Raw genomic sequence first — 20,931 nt, 5'->3', positions numbered from 1 at the left:
TCACAGGGTTAATGCCAGCCATATAAATAAATTATGAATGCATTTTTAGAGCACTTTGCCGAGAACTGGTATAGCAGAAAATATCACGCTGTCAACTCACATTAAAGACGATTTGCTCTGACTGATCTTTTGGGAAACCTAACAACATTTATTTTTATCACATATTAAAAATATATTTTATTAAATCCCTATTGCTGGTATGTATAAATATAACATACACGGGATATTTATAATTGCAGTGTATATATACAGTAACTATAGTATTTTGAACAAAGAGGAGAGAAGAGATATGGCACCAAAATTGTATGCAAAAGTATTAAATTTTATTCACATAAAATATATGAAGATACAACTTTTTTCATAAGAATAAATAGTACAGTATCAAATAGAACAGAAATAGAAAAAATGAGGCAACCTAGGGATGAGGATGCAAGTGTAGGTAGAACACAAATAAGGGGGGAGGGGGGAAGAGGTGTGAAGTCCTACCCGTTGCCAGTAACAAAAACCCTGGGGGGGTGGTATATAACTGGAGTGTATGAGTCCAAAAAATTGGACCCCAGCCCCCCAAGGTAGTAAATAGACCAGGTGACCCTCCACAGGGAATGTATAGTCAAAGATTGAAGTGCATGACCAAAAAACAGGTAGACAAAGATAATTAGAAAAAGTATAAAGGAATAAACTCCACCAGAGTAGTCATGAGGCAATAGAGAGGAGGCTGAAGCGTTGTGTATAATAAATTCTAGTCGTGAAGCCGAGAAGTGCCAAATAGCACATAAACGGCTGATAAAAAATTACACAATACACACACGCACAATCAGGTCCTTTATGCCCGGGCTAGTCGTGGAGCTGGAGAAGAAGGAAAATACACGAACACAATCAGAACATGAATGCCCTGACTAGTCGTGGAGCTGGAGAGGAAGAAAAGGAATGTGAAAGGTCCCGTTAAAGGACACAGAGAAGGCAGATATAAACAGTTAGAAGGGTGTGCAGCCCAGCTCAAGAAGTGGACTAGTCATATGGCAAAGAGAGGAAGCAAGTGATTACAAAGCAGGGAGAGTAGTCATGGGGCCGGGAGGTGCAGTACAGCACTAAGACGGCCAAAGTGAAACAGGGAGAAAGAGGAAAAGCGAGTCTCTGGACCCACAATGGTTATGTGAGTCAGAGGAGAGTGGAAACAGAGGAAAAGTAAGAACAAGCGAGGACTACCTGTACAAGTGGAGGGAGGTCGCGGCAGGAGGACAAACCCAACAGCTGTTTCGCCTGAGCGCTTTTACGAGGGAAGTGGACTTCCCTCGTAAAAGCGCTCAGGCGAAACAGCTGTTGGGTTTGTCCTCCTGCCGCGACCTCCCTCCACTTGTACAGGTAGTCCTCGCTTGTTCTTACTTTTCCTCTGTTTCCACTCTCCTCTGACTCACATAACCATTGTGGGTCCAGAGACTCGCTTTTCCTCTTTCTCCCTGTTTTCACTTTGGCCGTCTTAGTGCTGTACTGCACCTCCCGGCCCCATGACTACTCTCCCTGCTTTGTAATCACTTGCTTCCTCTCTTTGCCATATGACTAGTCCACTTCTTGAGCTGGGCTGCACACCCTTCTAACTGTTTATATCTGCCTTCTCTGTGTCCTTTAACGGGACCTTTCACATTCCTTTTCTTCCTCTCCAGCTCCACGACTAGTCAGGGCATTCATGTTCTGATTGTGTTCGTGTATTTTCCTTCTTCTCCAGCTCCACGACTAGCCCGGGCATAAAGGACCTGATTGTGCGTGTGTGTATTGTGTAATTTTTTATCAGCCGTTTATGTGCTATTTGGCACTTCTCGGCTTCACGACTAGAATTTATTATACACAACGCTTCAGCCTCCTCTCTATTGCCTCATGACTACTCTGGTGGAGTTTATTCCTTTATACTTTTTCTAATTATCTTTGTCTACCTGTTTTTTGGTCATGCACTTCAATCTTTGACTATACATTCCCTGTGGAGGGTCACCTGGTCTATTTACTACCTTGGGGGGCTGGGGTCCAATTTTTTGGACTCATACACTCCAGTTATATACCACCCCCCCAGGGTTTTTGTTACTGGCAACGGGTAGGACTTCACACCTCTTCCCCCCCCCCCCCTTATTTGTGTTCTACCTACACTTGCATCCTCATCCCTAGGTTGCCTCATTTTTTCTATTTCTGTTCTATTTGATACTGTACTATTTATTCTTATGAAAAAAGTTGTATCTTCATATATTTTATGTGAATAAAATTTAATACTTTTGCATACAATTTTGGTGCCATATCTCTTCTCTCCTCTTTGTTCAAAATGCTCTTTGAAGTAGGCACCCCCCCCTGTGGGAACTCCAGGTTGCGTTTCCCCCAGTGATTACCGAATCAAGCCATGTATATGTTGTTTATAAGTAACTATAGTATACCTGATATGCGATATATATGTATATATATATACATATATATATATATATATATATATATATATATACATATATATATATATATATATATATATATATATATATATATATATATATATATATATATATGTATGTGTATATATAATATAGTATATACAACTTTGTAATGGCTTCCAATATCATTTACATGTGAAATGCACACATTTCTTTTATCTTTCATATCCAAGGTTTCTTTTACCTGTTTTACAAATAGTGCAAGTAACCATTACAAAACATTGAAAAAATTGGGATACAGAAATGACTTCACTACTCACACAGTGACATCCATGGTAAGCCTTTTGATTCCCACCTTTTAGAAAATTGCTAAATTGGCTGTATTATTTTAGCGAGTCAATGGCCTAACAGCTTTATTCCCAAGTGAAGCTGCTGGGAGACGAAGAGCCCTGGCGCTCAGAAGACTAGAGAGATTGCTCTACATTTATAGTGTGTCTATATGTGTTTGTATTTATGGTTTTAATACATATATTTAGTGCTGTAGGTTTTCGGATGTCAGCACTTCTGTACTTTTGGATTTGCTTAATAAAAATCAGTATTAGGACTCGCATCTTTGTTTTGCTTCATTTGCTCCACCTTAAAAGGTCCTGTCAGTCTGGTATAGTATCCACTCCTCTCCATGAAGAAGCCAGGTCTCCCCACGAAATGTGCGTCGGGACAGGTGATTCTATCCTGCACCTGTTACTGTCATTTATTGATTATAATCTATAACTTATTTCTAATAAAATAATTTAATTGCACAGTGGTTTCCTCTACTTTGTCTCCTTTTTTATTATATTTAATGTTTAATGTTTTGGTGTGTGCATTTTTCATCTAGCACCACTCTCTTAGCTTTGACACTATGCTCTAGGATGGGTCTATTATTACTTTCTATGGGTCATATGTACATATCTTTAGTGCTGTAGGTTTTAGGATGTTGGAATTTTTGTACTTTTGGATATGCCTCACTAAAATCAGTATTAGGACTCGCATACACAGTATATTTTGCTCCATTTTTTCTGGTTTTATTCTTACTAAAATGCATAGATAAAACCAGCAGCACGTAAAATGGTTTTTATATTTAGTTTATATTTAGTTTTAGGAGGCGTTAAATGAGTTTTCACATTATGGAATTTTAATGACAAATTGGTAGGGATCTGCTTAGACATCTATCAACTTTTAAACTAGACATCCACTGCACTTTTGAGATGCATGAACGGAGAATAACAGAAACAGGGAGTATTTTCAATTTTTGAAATTATTTCAAACTGGATTGTTATGCAACACATAAGTTTGGCCTCCCATTGAATTCAATGGGCTCTGTTTGTTCAGTGAACTATTTGGCAAACACCAGGAGGCTTGGAAAAGATCGGGGAACTGAACTTTGAAAGTTTCGCTCCTCTCTACTAGGGAGTACTAAGCCTTGAGGAAACACTGGTCTAGAATGCTGATGAGGGCAGGAAGAAATGCATGCCTAGATGTCTGAGATGAAGAGTATATTTGTCCATCTAAAATGTACTCCACTTTATATAAAGTAGTCACTGAATCATAATATAATGCATCTATTAGTAGCACGCTATTATAAAATTGAAGTTTCACAAAAAGTATGCATATATAAGTAATATATGGTAAGTTAATCAGTGATTTCAATAAAACATGATTGGAAAAAGTTGACTATGGAATTAAGATAGACACATAGAGTCACTGAAGACTTGTCATTTTAGCCTGGACAACGCCTTTAACAGTAATAACATTTGCATCTATTGATCTGTACACCCCTGCCTAAATAAAGGGTTTCAATAAGTAGAGAGTGCATACCCCTAAAATGACTAGAATAAAGATGCTATAATTGAGGACAAGGTCATACTGGATGTCCAGAATACCAAAGGATCTTTTGTTGGGTCTAGGCTCTAAATCAATGATTGTCTCCAAAGGGCTTTTTGCTGGGACCAGGAGAACACTCTGCTTTACCTTTAGTCCTTGTGGAGGTGCAGTTCCATCACATATGACTTTTAGCTCTCTCCAAAACCAACAGAGTTTCTATGGGTCTAGAGGACTCTATTTATACTGCAACATGCCCTACCTACATGTATTTCACAACTGTTGTACTCAGTGTCGGACTGGCTACCGGAGAAACCGCCAGTGATACTAGGCTCTCACATGAGCTCCGGAGTTCAGCCTAGCCTGTCTACAGCTGTCATGAACTGAACACAATCGCTGGGGAATCAGTCGGCGCTTGCAGTTCAGTCCTGCAAACCCTGAGTTCATTTCAGGTTGCACTCCGGAGCTCAGGTGAGAGCTCTGGAGTTCAATGCAGGTAACCGCAGCCAGGCCTGATATTACTGGCGGTTTCTCCGGTAGCCAGTCCGACACTGATTGTACCAGCCACTTGTATGATTATGCCTTCATACGTTCAAAAATTCTTGCAAACTCTATGGCACTACTTTATTTACTACTCTGACCATCCAGTGCTGCATATGTGTATATAATGTTGTGCACTGGTAATATCTTTACAGCCTGGTTAATTGGACACTGACCCAGGGGTCCCAGAAGATAAGAAAATAAATGTAGCTCCTGTCCATGGCCAGAAAGCCCTAACCTAGACTGTGGATCGGGGTTGGATAAAGGGATAAAGCAATCTGCTCATCTCTACTAGTAAGTGGATTCTGATGCAGCGTACAAAAACTAAAGACTTTAACTCCTTTAATCCAGGGGCAATTTACTATTTTTCATTTTCCTTTTTTCCTCCCCTTCTTGTAAGAGTCAGAATTTTTTATTTCCCCACCATATTGCCGTATGAGGGCTTGGCTTTTGCACGACAAGATGTACATATAAATGACAACATTCAGTCTGCCAAATAATGTACTGGAAGATGGAAAATGTACGCAGATACCTAGCATGTATAGTTTTTTTTTATTTAATTGGTGAATAAAAATCTGAATTTTGTCAAAATACAAATTTCGCTTTTGTTGCCATATTCTCATTTTTCATGATCTGGGGCTGTGGGAGGGCTTATGTTTTGCACCGTGAGCTGACTATTTTGGGGTAGATACAATGTTTTGATTGCCTTTGATTGCATTTTATTGAAATTTTGTAAACAAACACAAACAATAAGTCTGGAGTTTGGATTTTTTTTCCTTGTTAGGTGTTACGCCACTTACTGATAAGATTAATTTATTTAATATTTTGATACATGGAACATTTCTGAATGTGGCAATACAAAATATGTGTATTTTTTATTGGTTTATTTTTATGGGGCATGAAACTGCGATAGTCCGATTGCCTGTGCTTCACATAAAAGTGCTTTAGCACTGCTCTGTATAGCAAAAATAATAATCTCCTATGAACGCTGGTCATGGACTGGTCTTCACAGGAGGACCATGATGACTGGCATGGAGGTCTTCAGGAGACTCCCAGCTTTCATGACAACTCATCATAGCCCCGTGACGGGCGAGCCGATGGCGGGGATCAGTGACTCGCTTCCTGTCTGCCCGTGTTAAATACCGCTGTCAGTTATTGACAGCAACATTTAACCGGTTAACAGCCACAAGTGGATCTGAGATTAAATCAGTGTTCAAGTGTGGGGAAAGATGTGTTCTCAGAGTGTGAGAAAGCATTAAAGGCAGGGACACAGCCGATGACGTAAATATGTGATGCCCCTGAACTAGTCAGGGTGTCACAGGGTACTGTACTACTTTCTCTTTTGGTGCAGAGCTCAACCTCCCATGGTTCTGGGATCCTAACCTTTGGTATTGCTCCAACAGCATTCAAATCCTAGCCACACCTCACACCACACCCTGTCAGGCATACCAGTGGGTGGTCTAGCTGGAACAGGGCCACCTGCCTAGGGGTCAGGCAGACTGGTGGGACAGGCTGAGTCAGTTGAGTGGTAGCCCTCAGAGAGTGAGGAGCTGGAGGGAGTTGGAGCTCCCTGGGAGATGTTGGCTAGGTCGCAGATGGTGGTCTGGGACCAGAGAAGTCGGAGACCCGGTCGCAGGATATTACAGAGGGGTGCCAGACTTAGTTTTGGAGAATGGTCGGCACCGGAAAATCTAGTAACCTAACCGGTACCGAGCAGGTATTGGACCCTAGATCAGGGAGTAGCTTCACGCAACCTGATAATTAACCTATGGAGGATAGTCTCTTTATGAACTTTCCCCAAGAGCTCAAAGATTGAAGGGATCAACACAACGAGAACGAGAGGGATAGGGCTTTCCAGCTTATACGGCCCACTGAGATCCCAAGTGTCAGCCATTAAGAGCACAGCTCCTCTAACTAACTGTAGGGAGCGGGACCCCGAAAGCTTCAGGTTGAGGCTCCATCTCCCCTGGGTACTCCCATCGGCAGCGGCGGTACTCCCCTTACCGCGAACCACGATTGGCGTCACGAACACTAATCCCCTGTAAATAGCCCCCTTTCACTTTCAAGTGACCACAAGCCACCGGGTCCGGAGACCCTCGAGCCACAGCAACCCCGAATCTGAGCAATCCGCCTGCTGCAGGGGCGGTACAAATACACGTCATTAGTCCTAAAGGGATTAATTTGGAGTACTATCTCTTTATTTCCTGGGCAATTGTCATTTTCTCTGATCCACTGGGCTTTATATCTCTGTTTTCCAAGGGACCACTCTCAGCGGAACTGTCTCACAACTCATTCACATTTTCACATGGCAATATCTTGAGCTCCACACTAAAGGGTGCTTTGCACGCTGCGACATCGCTAATGATATATCGTCGGGGTCATGGTGTTTGTGACGCACATACGGTGTAGTTAGCGACATCGCAGCGTGTGACACCTAGGAGCGACCTTAAACGATCGCAAAAGAGTTAAAAATCGTTGGTCTGTAACACGTCGTTCATTTACCAAAAATCGTTGTCTGGTCAGTAGCGAGGTTGTTCGTCGTTCCTGCGGCACCACACATCGCTACATGTGACACCGCAGGAACGCCGAACATCTCCTTACCTGCCGTCCACCGGCAATGAGGAAGGAAGAAGGGGGGCGGCATGTTCCGGCAGCTCATCTCCTCCCCTCCTCTGCTATTGGGCGGCCGCTTAATGACGCCGCAGTGACGTCGCTATGATGCCGAACGCACCTCCCCCTTGAAGGAGGGATTGTTCGGCGGTCACAGCGACGTCGCTGACAAGGCATGTGCGTGTGACGCTGCCGTAGCGATAATGTTCGCTACGGCAGCGATCACCAAATGTCGCACGAACGACGGGGGGCGGGTGCTATCGCACACGACATAGCAGCGTGTAAAGCACCCTTAAGGCTTCGTTCACACACTTTTTGCCCAAGGCATTTGTAAGTTAAATCTTTTGACTAGTGTCGCGGGCGGGGAGGAGGGTGTCAGCACACCGCACTCACCCTCTTCTGCTCGGGTCCGGCAGCTGCCCAGCGGTGGCTCGAGCTGTGGGCCGGATCCCAGGGTTTCTCGAGCGACACTCCTCGCCCGTGAGTGAAAGGGGATTCGTGGTTGGGTGTGGGGGATGGTTATAGTTTGTGACGCCACCCACGGTTGTGGTGATTTCACCACCGCTGCTCAATTCGGGGGTCCCGGGGATGGTGAAGCGGAGCATCCAGGTGTTGTGTTGCCCCTCCGTGGGTAGGGGTTGGTGATCCCGGGGCCCGGGGGTGGAGAAGGAGGTGCGGGGCCTGGTGGGCGCAGGGACGCGGGGGCAGCGCTGTGCCTTGCGGCACTGTGGTACTCACTCAGCCTAAGACACGGACACAGTTTGTACGGTAAACCAAACGGCTGGTAGGACGGTCCCACAGACGGCTGCACCTGCACTCCCGGTAGTTGACGGTGATGTCACTCTTCCTTGCACCTATGTTTTACTGATGGTAGCGGTGGATTCCCTCCGGTTACCCGCTCCCCGACTACAATCTGGGCCGGAGGAGCTCTACACTTTGCCCGCAGGCGCTGGCCCTGAGAAACTGGTGCCTTGGCGGTGGCGGTGTCTCTCTGTAACGGTTGGACTGTTGCCTTCAATCGGGACTTGGTTGCTGGGGGATCTACGTCCCCTTCACTGACGGATTCGGCAAATTTGGCGACTCCTAGCCTTGCCGGGGTCCGAGAGGCTCCTGCCCTGGTGCTGACTGTCCTTCGGAACACTGCTCCAGACCACCGGGCACACAGCCAACGGGGTCCTTCCAGGAACTTCCAAACGGTCCCCCTCCAGACAGTCACCGCCGTCGCTGACCTTGCTGTTCTGGCCCTACACAAAGCTGGACCCTTCAGGCTTTTCACACTCTCTGCTCTGTCACCACTTCTTGCTTTCCTCCTTTTCCACTTTTCTTTCCTTCACTTTCACTTCTCTGTTGCTTACTTTAGCTCCTCACTCAAGCTCCTCCTGAGCTAATCTGCTGTTCACTCTTGCCCTCCCCGGGCTACTCTGCCTGGTTTCTCCCTCCTCCAGAACTGTGATCTCCTTGGTGGGCGGAGCCAACCGCCTGGCCCACCCCCTGGTGTGAATCAACAGTCTCTGGAGGAAGGCAACAAGGATTTTTGGTTCAGCTTAGGTGTGCCTACCTGGGATGTGGGGTGTGGTGATGTTGTGACCTGTGACCCCTGGCTTGCCCAGGGTGACACATTCCCCCTTAGCAAAATGCAGACCGTCCGCGGGCTGCCGTCCTACACCGGTTTTATTTTTCTGTAAAAAAGGGGATAACAGGGTTAAACAAACAATAATAACATTTTTAATTACTTCTTCCCAAGACGGGAGGCACATTTACTTTTAACGTTTCAACGGTATACGGTCACGGTTTCCGCTCTCTCCCACCCAAGTAACCTGGCCCTGATGCTGCCCCTAAAACCCAGGCAGCACCCCTTGACCCACAGTCCAGCACACGGTACCCGAGCGGGATCTGTCCTTCCCTCCAGAGGGTAGCCACCGGTTCCTTTGGCAGCTGGGCCCTGGCCTACTCTGCTCAGGGCCCTCCCTCCAACCTGCCTCTCCGGAGGCGGCATTGCGGAAACGGTAACGATACCCAACATATTTACAAGCCACTAACGTTTGTGGTTGCCCTGCAAAGTTCACGGGCTTGTCCATGGATAGTTCCCATGCATTTTTAAACGGTCCCCACGGGGACAACGGTGCCGGCTCCAGCCGGTTGCAAATCACACGGTGAATCAGGTGAACACTCGGTAATCATTTTCACTTATCATTCTCATTTTCAGTATAACTTTCAAAAACTTTGCAAACAAACAGGTGGTCCCAACGGGGACGGTGCTGCGGGCCTCCATTGCCCTACTCCAGTTCCTCTACTAAGGCGGACCCATCCTCTGCCACCAGCACATCAAACATGCACTGACATGCCTGCTGCGACAGAGGTACCCGGTACCCATTTCCACCGGTACGCGGAGTATGATAAACCACAGGGCCCCCCACATAGCGGGAACGCTCAATTGCTCCTTCAGCCGCAACAACGGGCCCGGAGCTGGGGCAGGAGTCGTCATTTCTTGTTCCTGCGTCAGGCGGGTTGCCGCCAGCTGCCGCAGCCTCCTGGTCTCCAGCATCCAGCACTTCATCCCCCTCTGCGGTAACATGGAGCAGCAAAGTAGGCAAGCTTAGGTGGAGGCGCCCCATCAGTGATGGCAAGGGCGATGCATAGGCCGAAACTAGGCCGGGCCCCTCAGCCGCAGCGGCCGGTCCAGGTAGGACATAGGGACGTGGGTCACCAGTCGGTTCTGCTACATCTATTCCCCTTTCGCACATCGGGGTAGTTGTAATCAGCTCCTCCATCTCGTTGGTCCACTGCTCCATCATCCGGAAGATCTGATCCTGCTGTCGTTGGTGGAATTGTATCACCCGGGCCTTCATCCAGGCCACGGTTCCAAGCTCCGGGTCTGGCACAGACACTGCTGGGACTTCTGGCACCATGCTGTTAAGGGGCCGCGGTTCCAGCGGTTCCCCCCGGTGTACTTCAGGACCGTCTTGGACGTCTGCAGCCGGCTGGTCCGCCGGAGCGGCTGGGCAGGGTATCGCTACCGGTTGGGCTGGTAGCGGGCCTAATGGCGGGGCGGCAGCAACTATCGCGGGTAGCGGGGAGAGAGGCAGGGTGAGCGGAAGCCGGCCGGGCCCCTCAGCTCCAACGGCCGATCCCTCCGGAATACAGGGGCGTGGGTCGCTTACCCGCTCCTCCAAATCCTCTTCTGCCTCGCGTCTCCACATAGCAGCCACTACGTCCGCCATGTCGGTCTCCCACTCCTCCAGGAGGAGTTGCATATGAGCCTGCAGACGGTTACTCAGCGGGACGGTCCGGTCCCTCAACCACGTCGCCGTGCCGGGCGCGGGGGCTTCCTCGTTGGGAGTTGGGTCGTACATCTTGGCAAGCGTGCCTTCCAGGAACCCAATATTGCTGCAGAGTCCTGGCGTCCCTGCTTTTATAGCCGCAGCTACATGCGGCCGGCCGCCATCGCGTCCCCCTTAGCTCTTTTCGGCCCCTCCTCTCTCGGGGCGGGGTCTTGGCCTTCGCGCCTCTACTGCTCGAGAAGACGCTCGAGCGGGAACTTTTCGCGCCAAAGATGGCGGCTTCTGCAATTTTTCTGCCGGATACCTCCGGCGGTAACAAGGTGCACCTCTACCAGACGGCAGAGCGGTAAGATCCTGTTCGTGACGCCAAGTTGTCGCGGGCGGGGAGGAGGGTGTCAGCACACCGCGCTCACCCTCTTCTGCTCGGGTCCGGCAGCTGCCCAGCGGTGGCTCGAGCTGTGGGCCGGATCCCAGGGTTTCTCGAGCGACACTCCTCGCCCGTGAGTGAAAGGGGATTCGTGGTTGGGTGTGGGGGATGGTTATAGTTCGTGACGCCACCCACGGTTGTGGTGATTTCACCACCGCTGCTCAATTCGGGGGTCCCGGGGATGGTGATGCGGAGCAGCCAGGTGTTGTGTTGCCCCTCCGTGGGTAGGGGTTGGTGATCCAGGGGCCCGGGGGTGGAGAAGGAGATGCGGGGCCTGGTGGGCGCAGGGACGCGGGGGCAGCGCTGTGCCTTGCGGCACTGTGGTACTCACTCAGCCTGAGACACGGACACAGTTTGTACGGTAAACCAAACGGCTGGTAGGACGGTCCCACAGACGGCTGCACCTGCACTCCCGGTAGTTGACGGTGATGTCACTCTTCCTTGCACCTATGTTTTACTGATGGTAGCGGTGGATTCCCTCCGGTTACCCGCTCCCCGACTACAATCTGGGCCGGAGGAGCTCTACACTTTGCCCGCAGGCGCTGGCCCTGAGAAACTGGTGCCTTGGCGGTGGCGGTGTCTCTCTGTAACGGTTGGACTGTTGCCTTCAATCGGGACTTGGTTGCTGGGGGATCTACGTCCCCTTCACTGACGGATTCGGCAAATTTGGCGACTCCTAGCCTTGCCGGGGTACGAGAGGCCCCTGCCCTGGTGCTGACTGTCCTTCGGAACACTGCTCCAGACCACCGGGCACACAGCCAACGGGGTCCTTCCAGGAACTTCCAAACGGTCCCCCTCCAGACAGTCACCGCCGTCGCTGACCTTGCTGTTCTGGCCCTACACAAAGCTGGACCCTTCAGGCTTTTCACACTCTCTGCTCTGTCACCACTTCTTGCTTTCCTCCTTTTCCACTTTTCTTTCCTTCACTTTCACTTCTCTGTTGCTTACTTTAGCTCCTCACTCAAGCTCCTCCTGAGCTAATCTGCTGTTCACTCTTGCCCTCCCCGGGCTACTCTGTCTGGTTTCTCCCGCCTCCAGAACTGTGATCTCCTTGGTGGGCGGAGCCAACCGCCTGGCCCACCCCCTGGTGTGAATCAACAGTCTCTGGAGGAAGGCAACAAGGATTTTTGGTTCAGCTTAGGTGTGCCTACCTGGGATGTGGGGTGTGGTGATGTTGTGACCTGTGACCCCTGGCTTGCCCAGGGTGACACACTAGAAGGGCTCAAAAACTCTGGCAAAAATGCATTGACATGCTGCATCTTCAAAAACGCAGCCAAGATGCAGCCAAAAAAAAAATAGATGCTCAGTGTGTACAGCAAAATAGAAATCTCATAGACTTTGCTGGGAGATTAAATGCAAGCATTTAGGTGCATCTTTGTGACCTCAAAAATGCACCAAAAATGCAAGTCATTCTTTTCAGTTTTGTTTCAGAGCATCGGCATGCTCCTTGGTGGTTGCTTCCACTCAGCAGTCGGCAAGAATCTCCATTTAAATGGTCTACTGGTGTCACACAGAGAAGGAGACAAAACACTCACTTCTAGGAACACACAATATCTGATTTACAGACTCTGGTCCTGCAATATACTGTGAAGCTGATGCAGGGTACCACACCATTAGCCTCCATTAACCGACACCTTCATTCTGTAGCTCACTGCTCTTGACCCATACTTCTTATTTCCTTAGTCACAGGAACTAAACTGAAGGTTACTGCAATCACTTCACGACTTTGAGTCAGCAGCTGCATTTCACTCAGCAGTCTCGCCTGAGGCATCCGCTTTGTAAGGCTTTTTCATTGAAAAATATCTAATGGCTACAGATTAGTTATTTGATTTCCTCGTCACAGGGACTACCGCCTGACATTTGTCATAACCACATACCAACACTTCCTTATTTTCATCTCATTTACAGTCTAATGTGGAAAATAAACACGTATTGGCAGTAGTTATTATGGCACACAGACACTGATAAGTGAAAGGGTAACAATGTTTTGAACTTTTGACTTTCAGACTCCATATCTCACCATCTTCTACAGCTATGAGCGTGAGACAACCTTCATTTTATAGACAATCATCTTGGCAATTTCATGCAAAAATTTGACTTGTAACTATTTAGTATATCTTTAGTTATGCAGATTCTCATCATGTCACTGCATTGTTACTGTTTTGCTCCTAAAAATCTAAATTTTATTTTACTTGCTGAAGTTTTACTTCAACTTTATCCACAAGTGTTCGATTGACTTGAGGACTGGGGACTGTGGGGGCCGATCCAGCTCCTCTACTTCACTGTCATTAAACCCCTCCATTTTTCATTTTTGTTTTTTCCTCCCCTTATTTTCATAACTTTTTTACTCAATATTTCCATATGAGGGCTTTCCTTTTTTGGGACGAGTTGTACTTTTGAATGACACCACTCATTCTGCCCCATATTCTACTGGAAAAGGGGAAAACAATTCTAAGTGCTGTGAAAGGGCAAAAAAAAAGTGCCTTTGTACAAATGTTTTTCGTTTTTATATTTACCATGGTCACTATATGGTAAAACTGATCTAGCAATATGATTCCCCAGGTCGGTACGTGTTTGTGGATATCAAACATGTATAGGTTTACTTTTGTCTAAGTGGTAAAAAAAAAAAAAGAATTTCGCTTTTTGTTGCTATTTTCCAAGATTTGTAGCGTTCTCATTTCTTGGGATTTGGGGTTATTTGCCCACTTATTTTTTGCGTCTTGATCTGACATTTTTAATCATAAAATTTTGGGTAGATTCAATGTTTTGATCGCCTATTATTGCATTTTAATGCAGTGTTGTGTCAACCAAAAATAACAATTCTAGCATTTTGATTTTTTTTTTCTCTCTATACCCTTTACTGATCAGATTAATTGATTTTATATTTTGATAGATTGGGCGTTTCTGAACTCAGCGTTACCAAATATGTGCATTTATTGTAGGGTTGTTTGTTTTTATTTCTTTTTAAATCATATTTTTAAAAAAAATGTTTACGAAGGGATCAAGGTAGGGAGGAAGTCATTGCACTCAGCCTTGTTTGCTGACGATATAATCCTGTTCATGAGCAAACCCAAAATGCAATTGAGTAGAGTCATAGAACAAATTGAGGAGTTTGGGAGGTTAGCAGGGTTTAGACTTAACAAAAACAAATGTGAAATTCTCTTCTTGGACGGAAAGAGAGCGGAGGGGGAGAGGGGTGCATTATGTGACATTCCAATAGCTAGAAATACAATTAAATACTTGGGAGTACAGGTTGGGAGGGATACTAAGACCATATATTCATGAAATTATTCCCCTTTCATCGAGAAAATTGAACGTGAACTGCAAGGTTGGGCAAATTTGCCGTTGACTCTTCTGGGAAGAAATCATCTAATAAAAATGATGAGCTTTTCCAAGCTTCTCTATCCAATGCAGACAATCCCATTGCTTCTTAAACACTCAGATGTGAACAGATTGACAAAAGCGTTCTAATGTTTTTTTGTGGAAGGGATATAGGCCGAGGATTAGTGCCAAAAAGCTAATGTTATCAACGGAAAATGGAGGGATCAGACTACCTAAAGCTGGGTTTATACACTGCAACATCGCAAACGACATCGCTGTAACGTCACCGGTTTTGTGACGTTACAGCGACCTCCCCAGCGACATTGCAGTGTGTGACACACATCAGCGACCTGGCCCCTGCTGTGAAGTTGTGATCGCTACAAATCGTTCAGGACCATTCTTTGGTCCTTTGTTTCCTGCTGTGCAGCAAAGTCTCAGTGTGTAAAGGGGACATTACAGCGACTCCGCGGCTCTGTCTGTGTAGCGTCCTGATTATCGGTCACCTGTGAAGGATTCACTGGTGACCGCTAATCCCCCTAGTGACTGAAGTGTCCCCCCCTCTCTCATGCTCACCGATCCCCGATCACCGGCGCTGCACGGCATTCACACTGCTCCAGCGGCTTTTCCTTTTTTGAAAAAGCCGGCCGCCCATTAAACAATCTCGTATTCCCTGCTTTCCCCGCCCACCGGCGCCTATGATTGGTTACAGTGAGACACGCCCCCACGCTGAGTGACAGGTGTCCCAATCACTGCACCCAATCACAGCAGCCGGTGGGCGTGTCTATACTGTGCATTGAAATAAATAATTAAATAATTAAAAAAAACGGCGTGCGGTCACCCCCAATTGAAAACCAGCCAGATAAAGCCATACGGCTGCAGGCTGGTATTCTCAGGATGGGGAGCCCCACGTTATGGGGAGCCCCCCAGCCAAACAATATCAGTCAGCAGCCGCCCAGAATTGCCGCATACATTATATGCGACAGTTCTGGGACTGTACCCGGCTCTTCCCAATTTGCCCTGGTGCGTTGGCAAATCGGGGTAATAAGGAGTTAATAGCAGCCCATAGCTGCCAATAAGTCCTAGATTAATCATGTCAGGCGTCTATGAGACACCCTCCATGATTAATCTGTAAATTACAGTTAAAAAACACACACCCGAAAAATCCTTTATTAGAAATAAAAAACACTAACAAATTCCCTCATTACCAATTTATTACCCACAACAAAGCCCTCCATGTCCGGCGTAATCCACGGTCCTCCAGCGTCGCATCCAGCTCTGCTGCATGCAGGTGACAGGAGCAGCAGAAGACACAGCCGCTCCTGTCACCTCCACACAGCTAATGAAGGCAATAGCGCGATCAGCTGAGCTGTCACTGAGGTTACCTGGATCCAGCGGTGGATGCAGCGGTGGCCGCGGGTAACCTCAGTGACAGCTCAGCTGATCGCGCTACTCACCTCATTTGCTGCGTGGAGGTGACCGGAGCGGCGGTGAGTAGCGCGATCAGCTGGACTGTCACTGAGGTTACCCGCGGCCACCGCTGCATCCACCGCTGGATCCAGGTAACCTCAGTGACAGCTCAGCCGATCACACGGCTGTCTCCATTAGCTGCGTGGAGGTGACAGGAGCGGCTGTGTCTTCTGCTGCTCCTGTCACCTGCATGCAGCAGAGCTGGATGCGACGCTGAAGGACCGTGGATTACGCCGGACATGGAGGGCTTTGTTGTGGGTAATAAATTGGTAATGAGGGAATGTGTTAGTGTTTTTTATTTCTAATAAAGGATTTTTCGTGTGTGTGTGTTTTTTAACTGTAATTTACAGATTAATCATGGAAGGTATCTCGGGGAGACGCCTGACATGATTAATCTAGGACTTATTGGCAGCTATGGGCTGCCAATAACTCCTTATTACCCCGATTTGCCAACGCACCAGGGCAAATCGGGAAGAGCCGGGTACAGTCCCAGATCTGTCGCATCTAATGTATGCGGCAATTCTGGGCGTCTGCTGGCTGATACTGTTAGGCTGGGGGGGCTCCCCATAACGTGGGGCTCCCCATCCTGAGAATACCAGCCTGCAGCCGTATGGCTTTATCTGGCTGGTATTAAAATAGGGGGGGACCGCACGCCGGATTTTTTAATTATTTATTTATTTACACGGCACACAGACAGAGCCGCGCGGCATTAAATGAAGTCGGGTGAAGTTCACCTGCTTTTTTGACACGTCCCCAACGACCAGCTAGTCGCTCTGCAGGTCCGGATCGCTGTTAGGTCGTTGGCCAGGTCTGCCTGTTTGACAGCTCACCAGAGACTTTGTAGCGACCCCTGATAGGTTGAGATCGCAGGTTGGATCGCTAGAAAGTCTCAGTGTGTAAACCCAGCTTAACATCAGGGGGTACAATTTGGCCTGTATCTTAAGACATGTAGTCGATTGGATTAGATGAACAAGTAGGTATTCTGACTGGGATATAGAGGCTGAATTTTGTAAACCTTGGGACCTGAGTTCAATCCTACATACCTCCATTCCAAATTTGCTGCCCAACATTAAACACTCACTGATTTGTAGAGACACAATGATGACTTGGAAGGCGGTTAGGAAAAAGTTTGGGTTAGCCTGGAACATCTCCAAATTCCTTAATATATGGGCTTGTCCTGACTTTCCACAGGGAAGGGAAAATTATCTCTTTAAAGAATGGAGGGAAAAAGGGATTGGACCTCTAAAAAACCTGATGCATGATACAGAACGGAGATAGATGACGTGTGATGAGTTGACAGCAAAGTATGACTTGCGCCCATTCCAGACTCTCCAGTTTGAACAGGAGAAACAAGGGATAATGAAGAAACTATACAACATAAATAACGAATATCATAATCAGATAGATGTGATCATATATAAGGACATCCATGCCACAAATATATCAAGTCTTTATGGAAATATGAGAGAAATGTTAGTCCCTAACATATCAGGAAGAATGTTGGAAGGGTGGGCAAAGCAGTTGGGAGATCAAGAGGTGGAGGAGAAGATTTTGAATGGTTGGATGGTGATGAGAAAGAAGATTGTGAATGAAAACTTAAGAGATACCCAATTCAGGATCATACATAGAGCTATCTATGGATTTAATATACTGAATGCAAGACATCCAGATAAGATGATGAGTTGTCCAAATTGTGGTACGGAAAAAACAGATCTATATCATGGGATATGGCAGTGCGAAAGGATTGAAAGCTTTTGGAAACAAGTTCAAGGGGTAGTGGGGAAAATCTGGAATAGAAATGTAGAGTTGGATCCAATGGTCTGGTTATTTCACTATCAGCATCGGGAGGAGGGAGAGAAAGGGGGAGACAAGTTACCGAATCTTTTCCATGATATAGCAATGATAAGTAAAAGGGCTATTCTTCAGAAGTGGCTGGTGAAGGAAATACCAACAAAAGAAGAACTTGTTAATCAATTGAAAAAAACGCTCATGTTGGAGAAGGTGATGGTGGAAGGTGTAAAGAAAAGATGACAGCAAAATTTTTCAGTAAATGGAGAAAGTTCATAAGTGTTATATGTTCTAGAGAAAAAATAATACTAATAATAATGTCCACATTTGTGTCTACGGAATGGTACATGAAGGAAGACCTGTCAGGGTCCCTGTGCGAGCTGAAAGTATAGTTGGCCAAATTCTGGGTTGTGTCGCATGGAGAGGGGAGGGGGGATGGGAGGGATAGTGTTTATAAGTAATGTTTGTAACAAGTTATCAAGGAATGCTGAAAGGGGGTAGCGGAGACTGAATAATGGAAATATACATTGACGAAGAAGGGGAAGGAGCAAATTTGATGACCGTGACAAATATTTGATCGATAAATTGTAGAGACTATGTTATTTGATATTTTGATTTGTTGACCCTTATTTTCTTCATTCTGTACCCTATTTTACCATTACAAGAAAAGAAATAAAAATTTGGTTTAAAAAAAAAAAAAGTTTACATTTTTTATTGATTTTACTATTCCCCTTAGGGGGTTTTATGACTGCACTATCCAATCATCGCTTCTGCTGCTCAGAGCGATACATCGTCAAAGGGAGGGAGATCTAGGACATATATATATATGTCCTATGTCATTAAGGGCTTATCCGTTTTTTCTCCAATCTCGACATATGCTTCGGATGATTGTTCTGCTGGAATACTATGTCGTCCTATTCATACCCATAATATTCAAGTGTACGAAGTAAATCGTCTTGTATGCTACTCACGTATAGCTCAGCATTGAGATCACCATCGATCCTGGTCAAGTACCAATGCCTTTGAATGTGAAACAACCCCATATCATCAGGTTTCTTTCACTGAATTTGATAGTTTCTTCAATTTCTTGCCCCCTTTTCCCCTTTTTTCTTCCAGACCCATTTGCACTTATCAGAACCTAGTCTATTGACTTTTGTCTCATCTCTATTGCAACCTCCTGCTCTGTGGCCTCCCTTCAAACACTCTTGCACCCCTCCAATCTATCCTAAACTTTGTGGCCCGCTTAATCCCCCTCTCCCCTTGCTATTCCCCAGCCTCGCCACTCTGCCAATCCCTTCACTGACTTCCCATCACCCAAAGACTCCAGTTCAAAACATTAACCATGACATACAAAGCCACCCACAATCTGTCTCCTCCTTACATCGGTGACATAGTACCTGGTAGCTATCTGCAGGCAAACTCAGATCCTCACAAGATCTTCTTCTCTACTCCTCACTTATCTCCTATTCCCACAATCGTGTACAAGATATCTCCTGTGCCTCCCTCATACTCTGGAACGCTCTACCTCAGCATATCAGACTCTTCCCTACCGTGGAAAGCTTCAAGTGGAACCTGAAGACCCATCTCTTCCAACAAGCCTACAATCTACAATAACCCTTAGCCCAGTACACCACTGCGCAATCAGCTCTGTCCTCACCTATTGTACCCTCACCCATTCCCCATAGACTGTGAGCCCTCGCGGGCAGGGTCCTCTCTCCTCCTATACCAGTCTGTTTTGTATCGTTAATGATTGTTGTACGTATACCCTCTTTCACTTGTAAAGCGCCATAGAATAAATGGCGCTATAATAATAATAATAATAATAATCTCTCCTAATCACCCATTTCCAATCTTCTTCTATTTGCAAACTCAAGGCGAGGTTTGTTATGATAGATTGAAGTCTAGACTCCTTCACTAGAGTTGGGCAAACCCACAGATGTTCAGGTTCGATGGGTCCAGTCAAAATTAAAAAAAGAGTCCGGTTTGGGACCAGACTTGACCCGAACTTGAGCCCAGGCACTGAACTCCATGTAAATCTATTGGAATTGAACTTAAGTGCTAAATAATGGTAGGAAGGCCTAGGGGGCTGTAAAAGGAAGCCAAACGGGGTAAAGCAGAACAATTATACTTGACAATTTTCCAGATGGTTGTCACACTGTATCCAAATCCACTCTTTAAATCTTATGAATATTCACTGTTTCCCACATCCACCCTTTGTGACAGCATCTGTGATTGGTTGCCAGAAGACTATGTCCCCACTCTCTGTGCTGACATCTGTGATTGGTTGCCCTCACACTAGCTGTCTGGGTTCCTGAAGTGGAGTATAAAACTAAATATTTGGAAGAAATAGCATAGTGCCCCACCTATTTTGATACTCAGCACAGAAAAAGCAGACAGCAGGCAGCTGTGTGCTTAATCTTGGCTGTATATCAAAATAAGATTGACCCCATAAAGTTTTTTTTAATTATGTAAATAAATCCTTTAAAAAAAATGACGTAGAGTTACCCCCCCCCAATTTTGATACCCAGCAAAGATAAAGCAGACAGCTGGTGATGATATTCTCAGGTTATGGAGGGCCATGGTTACTGCACATTCCCAAGCCTAAACATAGCAGCCAACAGGCACCCTAGAATTGACATCCATTATTTGAGCAAATCCTGGTGCTTACCCAGTTCACCCAAATTACCCTAGTGTGGTGGCAATAAAAATGTTAATGACAGCTGTGATTTGTCAAATCACAGCTGCCACAAATTCTGGATTAGTAATGGGTAGGGGTCTATGGAACCCCCATTACTAATCATGTAAGTAAAAAGAAATAAATACAAAAAACAAAAAAAAACAGAAACATCCTCTGTCTCCAATTTTTTTAACCCCCAAAACACCCCTACAGGTCCAACATAATCCATGTATATACCGTGTATGTATATATATATATATATATATATATATATATATATATACTGTATATAGTTAATTCACTGAGGTGGGGAAGAGTGAGGGCGCCAATTCAATTTTTGCCTCAGGCAACAGAATAGCTAGAATTGGCCAGCGTTTTGAAAAACTTTCTTCATTAGAAATGATAAGCAATATGAACTTATAAAGTTATTCACAACTATATAAATTAAGCAATTTCTAAAAACCATGACATCTTGGTATATCATTGACAGCTGGAGTTGCAGGGAATGTTATTCGCTGGTATTGTATATTCTCTAAAATAAATTTAGTAAAATGT

Source organism: Anomaloglossus baeobatrachus, chromosome 6, assembly GCF_048569485.1.
Source record: "Anomaloglossus baeobatrachus isolate aAnoBae1 chromosome 6, aAnoBae1.hap1, whole genome shotgun sequence".
Taxonomy (NCBI): domain Eukaryota; kingdom Metazoa; phylum Chordata; class Amphibia; order Anura; family Aromobatidae; genus Anomaloglossus; species Anomaloglossus baeobatrachus.
This window is presented reverse-complemented; position numbering follows the sequence as displayed.